Here is an 11,337-nt window from a genome sequence, read left to right as displayed (position 1 = left end):
CTACGGATTGTTTGTGATTTCCTGCTGACGTCAGAAGCATTTCCCACATTGAGTTAGTCACAATTAAAGCCCACATATTTCTTTGTTTGCTCACCTTTTTGTTGAGTAAAAATATCATTGCCGCTTTACAGCAACCCAGGAAGCTTGTTTTAAAGGCTGAGACAGAAGCCATCTGGTCAGCAGAAAGAATCGAGCCAGTTTCAAAACCTTCACCCAACATCTAAAGCAGTCAATTATGCATCAGAGAACTACAAAGAAAAGCGTGCTATCTGATTTATATCACAGTTGGACGAATTACAGGCGAGTCGACAGGGAGCACTCAAAGGCAGCTCGCTTCCTGAGGGAAATAATAAGATTTATTGTTTGTAAGGCAGGGTGTCATTTTAAGTGCCTCGGTTCTGCTTTACAAAGTGAAATTGCTGCTTTTACAGGAGTAGAGTGAAATATACCAGCTCAGTATCACTTCACGTTTCTCAGGAAGTGTCGCCACCGAGGTACTTTCACACGCCTGTAGAAAACCCCAGAGAGAACAGGGCTCAGTTTTATGCAGCTACATAACCTGCCTGTACAACACAGAATGTCTCTGCACATGTAAAAATTAATGTGAAACTTTTACAGATTGTTTCAGGAAAAGGCAATAAGTACGCTGCTGGAGAAAATGAGATGTTTCTTCTGTGTTCTATAGACATAACATGGGCGGTTAAACTCGGCTGAACTCTGAGCTTGGCCTCGAAGAAACTCTACCTACACTGGCAGAAGGAAACGCTGTTCCTGCCAACTTTAAAGTCAAAAGAAGAACCATTTATGACTCCAAATCTTAGACTGAATACTGCCATCTGTAGGTGAAGAGGCAGTCCACATGAGTTCCTCCTTTGAGTTCTGAGAAATGTCACATTCTTCCAAACAGCCGAGTAATTCTGCTTTGTCGTCTCTTTCATTTCAGTTTTTACATTTTTGTGAAACCGCTACCTTACTGCCAACTGTGGGTTCAGTTCAGTCAGCTCATGCCAGACACATTTATTTTTTTAGTGTCAGTTTTTGTCTGTAAGAAAATCTTCTTCACAGAGGGTGGAGACAGAAGTTTGTGGGAGTACTGTGACCTGGAAAACAATCTGTCAGGGAGTTAAGGGGATTAAAAAATGGTGGAGATCCACTCCCATTTTGATATGTGTTTCACTGAATTACATGGCAAAGTCACGTGTCTTCTTTTCCAGACTAAAGGGGCTGATTGGGTCGATTACCCACACTGCATTGTTTCAGCGTTGCTGCCCCAGATCCCATCTCCCAGGGCAAGGCTAATGGTCTGGACTCACGTGCACAGACGACCTGACAGCATCCATGTCCAACGACAGCTGGCACACATCGCCCTGAAAACGGAAGTTGTTATGAATGATAGGAAGAGCTGCATCAACAGAAAAGGCACCTTTCTCATCGAGTTTGGGCTCAGTCACATTGTGCGGTGATAAGGCTTCTAACATGTGATGTGCCGGGAAATTACGCAGAAAAAACAAAGGGCAGGGAATATAAATGTAATCACCAACAAAAAAAAGAGAGAAGGAATCTGCAGATGTGGGTGGTGTTATTACAAAAATGTGAGGTCATGAGGAGCTACAAGACATGCTCTAAAAATAATGTTTCTCGCGGCATACTTTGCATATTTTGCCTATTTAAAAAATACCTGAAATAGCTGTGATTCAGATAAGGAATGTGCTCCATTGCTGGTGGTTTGGGAACCTACAAAAAAGACAAGTCACGAGTGCTCAAAAAATAAGCAACTGCCTGAATAGCTCGTAAGTGACAATGAATTAGACAATCAATTATTCAATTATGATCAAATAAGCGGTTCCAGGTTTACTTGGTAATATTACAGACCAATATTACTGCAGACAAGGAATCATATTGCTTTCCATATTAAAGGTTCACAGGGGTTACGCTTTGCAAAACTGATTGATGTCTGAGGTTTTTTTTTCCAGACTACAGTATGTGTGGGCAAAACTACAAAGCCTAATCATTACTGGAGCAGCAGAGATGCAAGCCTTTTGTTAAGAGCATTCAAATGCGAGTGGGAGAGAAAAAAGGGAGGGAGGAGGACAGGTCTGTGGTTCCAGTTGCAAAAAGCCGGAAGGAATAATAAATAGGGCTTCATTCTCTCCAGCTACTCTTTTATTGTAAATTGGCCTTGATTTGAGCTCCAGCTGAAGTGAAATGACAGGGGGGTGAGCTTGAATCACAGCCAAGGTGGTAAGGCTTCACTCTGCTGTGCCGTATCATGATCTCTCAGAAAGGGGCAGATGTTGTGCATGTAAAGTCACTTTCAGCAGTTATCAGAAAATAAGGATGTAAAAATGTCTAAGAGAGAAGTGCATCATGCCACATTTCATGCTACAAAAAGGGCTAACTACAATCAGTCAGTACAGGTTAGTGAATAACCAGAAGATTGGTTGCAGCATTAATGCTACAGACCCTTGAAAACCTTCTTTAACCTGTAAAGCATCAGTCAAATCTTCTGTAATGCAACATGCAGCTTGTGTTAACGCTCACCGTGGATCTGTTTTCCAATACCGCAATGTTAAAATGCAGTTTCAACCAACACAAATATTGCCATAATTATATGTTGTGACCAAGTATAATTTGTCATCAGCAGATTGTAACCTCAGGGTTGGCTTGCTCTGTTATTAAATGCAGAGTCTTGAATGTTTGATATTAGAGTGAGCATGAAACAACAACAAAGATATCTTTAAAAATTTGCAGTTTTTTCTTCAAAACAGCGGGATTTATGCTCGAAAGAACAGCATGTTCAGAATGTTCTGTAACTTTTACGTGAGACTGTCACACTGGTTTGGTCTGATCTCCGTGAAGCCAGAGTGGACTCATTATGTTATTATGAACTGCAGCTGGTTCATTCACACTCTGCAGAGATAATGATCTCATCTGTCAGAGAGCTGAGCACCTTTAATTAAGAGACCTGCGAACCCAAAATATCTCATGCTCAATTATTAGAAGAGCAGGTTATAACAAATGATGAAACAGCCACCGCAATCCTTAGCTGCCTTTTCACTGGGGATGCCAATCAACCCTCTATCTGCTGTTTGTACAAACGCCGGGGAGGTGCGGTCAGTGTTTGCCTCAGCTTTGGTTCACTACAGAAACGTGGCATTTTATCTTTTGTCATTTGTTTTGTGCAAAACAATAAATACATCATTTACTTGATTGGATAAATCAGTGCTGCATAAGGGAGGCTGTTGTTTACTTGCTGATATTGCAGTGGGAACATTCTGGTCTCCGGAGCCAAATGACCACCAAGTACATTGATCACTGATAGAGATGGCTGGGGCCTCTGCAATTCAGTGCACTGCAATTGATTTTGCCATCTCCAATAGGTTATCCTCAGCCCTTTTAAGAGAAAGAACAATGTTCAAAGAGCACTATTGCTATTAGTGTGGGTTTTACCAGCAGCAGCGATATTGAATCCTTCTTTAAATACCAAGCTTTTTGATATTTCAAAGAACAGCCGGTGGTGAAAAGAATGAACCGAATGTAAAAGCTCAGCATGTATAAGTAGTTGCCAAGGAGGCTGTTCTATGGATGATAAATGCCTCACAGTGTACGCTCACAGCAGAAATTGATGAGGCTCATAGATGAAGATAATTAAACATTTAATTAAGTGGATTAAACGCACGAATGATGGCTGTTCAGATATATGGTGGCAAAATAAATGATTCCATTCATAAACATTCCACTTGCAAAGTGTATTCTCATAACACTGCGACCTGTCACTGATCCCAATATGTGCTTTGTTTTCATAGCTTCATTTATCTGCTTTTTTTTTTATTTCCAAGGAGTGGATCCATTAGCACCTCAGAGACTAATTACGTGAGCGAGGCGTCATGTAGACACCAGCACCATCCACTATTGCCAGCTAATTACCTCCACTTAGTCTTATAGCAGAACTGACTCTGGTGGGTTTTGATCCCTCCGTAAGATTCAGAGTACTCTTTAAAAGAACAAACAAGACACGTTTTAGTCTGTTGCATCTGGGACTTTGGGATTCTGGGAAATCTTTTGGGTGGCTGTATATTTTGTGTGGACTTGGATGCATCTAGACATATAAAGCATATTACCTGAGGGAATGTTTGGATGTATGTCACCCTTCAACAACCACCTCACACAATCTGATAACACTTCTTTCTTGATTAAAACCTTCAAGCGGGCCTCTAAAATTTTATATATGATAATCATTATGAATAAAAATGAAGATGCACATACAGTCCTATTGAAACTAATTAGAATAATAATGTCGCCTGGTGCCAAAACTGCAACATAAGCTGGCTTGTTGTTCTTCTGGCTGTAAAACGCAACTTTAAAGAGATCAGTCAATTCAACTGGCAGGATTCACCTCAACGGGAGCAGTTGATGATCCTGGACATCCGAATGAGCACATCTCCGTCTGAAGATGAAGCAGAGGACTGACACAGACCCTCCACTCGGCCCACGTTACCGAGGCCACAGATCCTAAAATATTCCCCCCCATGCACCCCCTCTCAATAAGTCTCATTTCCAAGAATAGGGGGTGGACTGTGCTCTTGTAGGTATGAATAATGGAAGCAGCCTCCAGGAGCTCATTTCCAGAGAGTGATCATCACACTAAAGTATGGCCTAATGATCACACAGATAAAGTGAGAGGGCTGGCATTCATGATTAATGCCCCTCAGGTCCGTCTCCAGAGCTACGCAGCCTCTGCCGTCAGATCCTCTAACCGCTCTGTTCCCTCAGCACACAGCATCAGACGCATCAAGGAAAATAAGATGCAACTATGGATCACTGGAGTCAGCACTGCCAACATTCGATACTACCCACAACGCGAGCTGTAATATTAGATGCACTACCTAATAAGCAATACAATTACTGCATAAAACTAAACAAGAATTCACATCATCTTCATGTGGTGTATGTTATTGTGAATATATGACATTGTAAACTTGGTTTGTTTTGCACTACCTCTTGAAGACTGTATTAATATTCATATTTATGATGTATTTATATTGTAAACACTGTTTCTGCAGCACATTTTATCACTGAATGCACTCAAACGATATTAATTTTGCTTGTTCTTTGCATGCTTTTTATATTTGCATTTTGTTCATTGTTGTAACATCTTAAATTCATTTTAAATGCATTTTAAGTTTTTTTTTTTTTACATTTTGCATATTTAAAGTTTATGTTTTCTCTCTCTCTTCTCTCTCTCTCTCTCTCTCTCTCTCTGTGTGTGTGTGTGTGGTGTGTGTGTTATTTTCTTGTAATAAATATTTTCTTTCGCTTCTGTCGACTCCTGGTGTTTATTGAGATGTTTGGTTATGTCCACTAGGTGCGCCATTGTAAAGGAAAACAAGCTAAATATACTGGAAAGTAACTTCTCTGACCAATTCTACAATTCTACAATTTCATTTAGCAGACGCTTTTGTCCAAAGCGACGTACAACACAAGCGAGAATTCAGACATAAGGAAAAACCTGTAGTAAGTGCAAAAAGTGCTTCAAGTGCGATTGGTCAAAGGTGTTGCCATCAAGTTGCAGAAGAAACTTTAGTTTAGTATACAAACAAAAACATACAGTAACATACAATAAGCTCTGCATCTCAAAATAATATAAGCATTAGGATTCACTTCCAGCAGAGGTCCAGCGAAAAAAAGAAGAAAAAAGTGAATTTTAAATTAGGAAAAAGTCACCATATAATTTGGAAGTGTTTATATATCAAACTGCCTTTTAGTGTTAAATTATAATGTTAAGCATCACTATAGTACCTCACTGCTCATTTACAGTAACGTTCATACTGAGTGAGTATATGTTTGAACAGTTGCACATAATTCCTGTTTGGCCTCCTGACACGTCGCTGAGTCAAACGCTGCTTAAAAGATATCTCAAGGGACTTGGTTTTTAGTTACAAATAAGGAGCACAGGATTTCTGACAGCACACCCTATTTGTCTGTGTGAACAGATCATCCATCATCATCCCAACATAAGTCTGCTGGAATACCTTGATCCCACAGAACTGATCCCACCTTACCAGCTGTGACTCTGGTTATGTGAGATGCCTCAGATCTTCACTGTAACGGCTGACTGGAAGGCATGTCATCTCACTCTCTACCAATGACAAAAGCCACAAAGACTCGGCTCGCATTACAGTGAGACACGACTGAAGTATTTACAGTCACCAGCCTGCTCCATCAGGCTGGATGCAGACGAGTGACCCAAGCGTGCACTAAATGTTTTCTCTTATCTCATCTTATGCCGGTAACTCATATGCTGTCAATAAACATTACTGGGAGCCGCTAGTGCACAAACATACTACAGCAGCACTGTCATTAGACACAAGATTTACTGCAGGGTAGTACTGATCCTGACAGGTTAACTTTATTTATTCCAGTAATACAGGCAGAAAAAACCTGAACATGCATTCTTATATAATAAGACTCTGTCAAAAAGGTGTTTTATATATATGACATGTATTTTGTTGCCTGTGTGCATGTATTTACAAGAAAATGTGAGGTTTGAATCAGTGGCGGATCTTCTGTGGGGGAATGGAGGGCAGTGCCCCCCACCCGGATCTGATTGGCCACCCGTGTGACCCCTCCTCAATTTTCGTTGGAATTTATATTATTGATTTCTGATTTTCGACTTCGTTGTCCGACTGGACCTGAATGCACCATGACATTTGATCTTTTGATTGTATTTGGTTTGGATTGAAGAAGCTTTGAAGACGTTTCCTGATGCCGGCGGAGAAGACGAGCAGCTTTGTACCTTTGCGGTAAGAAGACTATGGTCGTTTCTCAGTACCATAACTGCGTTCTCGCGTGCTCATGAAACATCATCATCGAGACTGCATTGGACCAGACAAGTGTGCATAGATATGAATCAGGAGTAGATAGATATATATCTATGGCTGCAGCTCCAGTGAACAGGAGGTTTTTTTTAGAGGAAGTCAGGCACAGCCACACAGAGAAACATTAGAGCTCACACGGAGCTACAGGTCTGTGTCTTGGACAGGATTTATTTTCAAAGCTACATGTGTGATGGTAACAATCCCTGCCAGAGCAGACCTCATTAGCACTTCCGCTAGCTCGGCTAACTTCCGTTCACTCCTTGGATCCTGTAGTCGGTAATGTAGCCAGAATATGGATTAATTTTTTGTTTGGGCTTGACAAAGACGAGAACAAAAATATTCAAGTGGAGCAGCTAGCCAACGCTTATTACAGTTGATTTACATTTTCAAACTCACATTTTTGAAATCATGTAATTTTTCCTATGATTTTTCCGTAAAACAAATCACAGCTTTTACTTTGTCAGAGAAACCTGGAACATTGTTTATCCATAATTCTGCTAACTTGACCAAACGTGGACTGCAGTTCCCGTTAGATAAACATCAATATGATGTATAAATGCAGATGGACTTCATATATTTCACTATGCAGACATTTTTATGGATGTTCAGTATATTTTATAGACATAAACATATTTGATAGAAATATTAGAAATGGATTCTATTTCCTCAAAATAATTGAGTTAATGCCATTAGATGTTCATCAGTGATTGAAACTTTTACTTTACACCTATATTTTTAAAAAATGTTGGTCATTTTTAAGGTAAGACATTATGGCTTTCTTAGGTAAATGAATTTAAGGTTTAATTGACTGAAATCTTTAAGTTAATATTTAAGTTAAAATCTTTCATGAAAACCAGATGATCGTGTTGAAGACATATTTAGTTTTAGTATCAGAAGTACAAGAAGAAAAATGGAAGTTTAGTTCTGCTACATCAAAGATTTCAGGAATAAAATAACTAAATGAGTCTTTACGCCTCCAACTTTATTTACTATAATGAAATAATGAAATAATCACAGATAATAAAAATATAAACGGCAGAGAAAACCTGAGAGAATAATTTCCTGAAACGAAAAGCAGCTTTTTCTCCTGAAGATCAGAATCAGCTCCAGCATCTGCATCAGACAGCATCAAGTCAACCAGGAAAGAAAAGAAAAAAGAAATTGACTTCTTTCTGATCACATCTGTTCTGCTGCTCACATTCTTCACCTTTATATTCCACTTTTAAAAGTTCAGCAGACAGGTGCTCTGCTTTGGAGTGTGACGATGTCGTTGGTGATGTGGAGACTGAAGTTTCCGTTTCCCCCACAGCGTGCTTTAGGACACCCGGGTCGGACTTGATGTTTGAAATACTGACCGACAGCTCAGATTTAACTGTCTGCAGTTCTGTTTTGATGGATGTTAAATTTTCGCTCAAAGCTGCCAGGAGCTGAGTCTTTAAAATAACCGTCTCGTTACAGAGTGAAAGTAGCAGTTCCTCCTTAAGGTCAGAGAATGCAGCATCTGAGGGCCTCTTCAAAAGAAGACGTAGTTGAGGAAGGCGTTCTGGAGCAGGACCAGAAAGACCACGACCAAGCAGCCTTGAGAGCTCCTTCAGGTGGGTGTCAACGGTGTTCACGTTCAGGTCTGTGGTAATCCCGTCAAAAAACAAAGCAGAAAAAAAATCAAGATTATAAATCAACATGTAACCAAATCACTCTGTGTGTAACGCCATAGCATAGGATGTAGTTCAGAAAATGTGAACGTACAGTATACTTTTTAAGAATGACATAGTATGGGCTGTAGCTCATTGTATAGTCTGTCGTCAAAAAATCCCCATAGATTATTATGTGGTTCAAAAAGCACAAAATGTTAGGATGTTGCCTAAAATTGTCCTGTATGATGTGGTTCAAAAAATTTGATTGTGCAGTATATTGTCAAAATAGTATGTCATTCAAGAAAACAGAGTATTATATGTGGTCTAAAAAATAGCATAGAATAGTAGTTCATTGCACAAGCATGTCGCTCTAAAAACGTCACAGCATAACATATCACTACAAAAATGTCATATTATAGTATGTCGTACAAAAATCATCATAGTATAACATGTCGTCCAAAAATCATAATAGTATAGGATGTAGCCCTAAAAACGTCATATTATAGCATGTCGCTCTAAAAACGTCATAGTACAACATGTCCAAAAATCATAATAGTATAGCATGTTGTCCAAAAAACATCATGGCATAGCATGTCATCCAAAAAAACTTCATAGTAAAGCATGTCGCTCTAAAAAAGTCACATTATAGCATGTCGCTCTAGAAATGTCATAATATAGCATGTTCTCCAAAAAATGTCATAGTACAGGATGTTGTCGAAAAAACATTATAGTAGAGCATGTCGTCCGAAAAACGTCACCGTATAGCATGTCGCTCTAAAAACGTCATAGTATAGCATGTTGTCCAAATACAGTGGGTACGGAAAGTATTCAGACCCCTTGAAATTTTTCACTCTCTGTGTCATTGCAGCCATTTGCCAAAATCAAAAACGTTCATTTTATTTCTCATTAATGTACACTCAGCACCCCATCTTGACAGAAAAAAAAACAGAAATGTAGAAATTTTTGCAAATTTATTAAAAAAGGAAAAAACAAACTCTAAAGACTCACTACAGCCAAGATAAAGACACAACTCAGCTGCACCAAATCCACTAATCACTGCACAGATTAGCACTATGTTCTAACTGTGGCTAAAGAACCACATTTACCAAGACAACTATCCAGTACAAAGCCCTAAAACACACCAAGAAACACATTAAAGACGGTTTTACTGCTGGAAGCTGCAAGCCAACGCCTAAAGAACAAGCTAAAGCAACGACGCCAAACCCGGTTCAGTGAAGAGAAGCAGAGGAAATGTTTGACTGCAGACATAAAACAGGAAGACACTGAGCTGCTCAGGTGTTCCTGATAACACCAAGCAGCCACCTGGACAGCCAATAGGAACACAGCTTACTGAAAGTCCAGAGGGCTGGCTTAGTGAAGTAAATTTAGTTTAAAGTTGAAGCAGAAAGTTAACAAAGAAAGTTGAAAACCACCTTCTGATACCTGAAATCTCTGAGTTTTCAGTTCAGCTGAAAGTATTAGTTTTTATCTTTTTTATTGACCAAACTTTTCAGGAAGTAGATGAAGAATAATTAAAGCTCTCATGTAGAAGTCCAACTTATTTTGGATCTTTGTGGAGAGTTTAGTCTTAGAGTTTGTAAAGCTGTTGAGTTTTTAGAGTCACATGGATTGTTTTGACATTTAATAACCGAGTCGTGAAATAAAATTACAGTTGTGGATTTCTGTCATTTAGTCTGGACTAAACAAATAACAGCAGCATAAATCTCAAATGTCATTATGAGGAGTCTGGATTGAGGTTTCTCACGTGTTAATGATCAAAAACATGAAATTTGGGTTGGTTTAAAGGTATGTTCCCACCTTAAATTTTGAATGTTGACCTAAAAGGTTGGTTTCAGGGAAGTATTCCACCTACAAGGTCCTCACACATCCACCTTAAAGAACATTCCACCAAAATCCCTGGACATGCACCTAAAATGTTGGTTTAACCGAGTATTCCATCCAAAAATCCTCAAAAGGACCTGAGGGGCTGGTTAAAAGGAATATTCCACCTAAAACCTCAACTAGGGCAGATGTGTAGCATGACAGCACAAAGAGTCCTCTCTGGGTGGGAGAGTGGCAGCTCACCTTTCTGCTCTTACCTTACTCACTAAACTCAAGCCCCAAGATCAGATTGAAGTTGGTGAAGATGCTTAGCAGTACGATGTCATCACTGCTCTGACATGGACGCCATGATGAGTAGGATCTACGCATGGCTGGAGACCTGGTGAAGTTTGAGAAGTCTCATTGCGTAATAACACCCTGGACACAGAGATCATTCTCGAAGTCTAACCACAAGGAGGAGGAGGAGATTCACACCGCATTGTGGAGGCTTCCTGCTTCACACCTACAGCCTTTGATCGACGTACTAAACCAACGTACTTTATTTCCATCCCATATGAAGAATGCAAAAAAAGGAGGTGCTCGAGGAAGTACACAGTGTCAGACCCCCCCGGCCTGTTCGATGGCCTCGTCTGGACCATGGACCTGCAACACAAGAACATCTGAGATTATTGAAAGCAGCTTTTTGTGATTTCTATGCAGAACACTATGATGTTTGCTGAGCTGTGCACTATTAAATGACTTAAGAATATGGAATATTGTTCCTGTTTATTATTGTTCTCAGGGTTATTGTTAAATGTATAGAGTGCTACTTACTGAATTTTAAAATTTACATTACTGCACAGAACATTTCAGAATATTTTACCACAGATCAAGGATACAGATTGTTGTTGTTCACTGTGTATTGGGTAGTACTCATTTTGATTTAGACTGATTAGTATACAGAACCCTATGATGTTTCTGGTATACAGCTGAGAACTAGTTGC

Source organism: Acanthochromis polyacanthus, chromosome 8 (assembly GCF_021347895.1).
Source record: "Acanthochromis polyacanthus isolate Apoly-LR-REF ecotype Palm Island chromosome 8, KAUST_Apoly_ChrSc, whole genome shotgun sequence".
Taxonomy (NCBI): domain Eukaryota; kingdom Metazoa; phylum Chordata; class Actinopteri; family Pomacentridae; genus Acanthochromis; species Acanthochromis polyacanthus.
The sequence above is the reverse complement of the archived record's forward strand: the minus strand, read 5'-3'. Positions refer to the sequence as shown.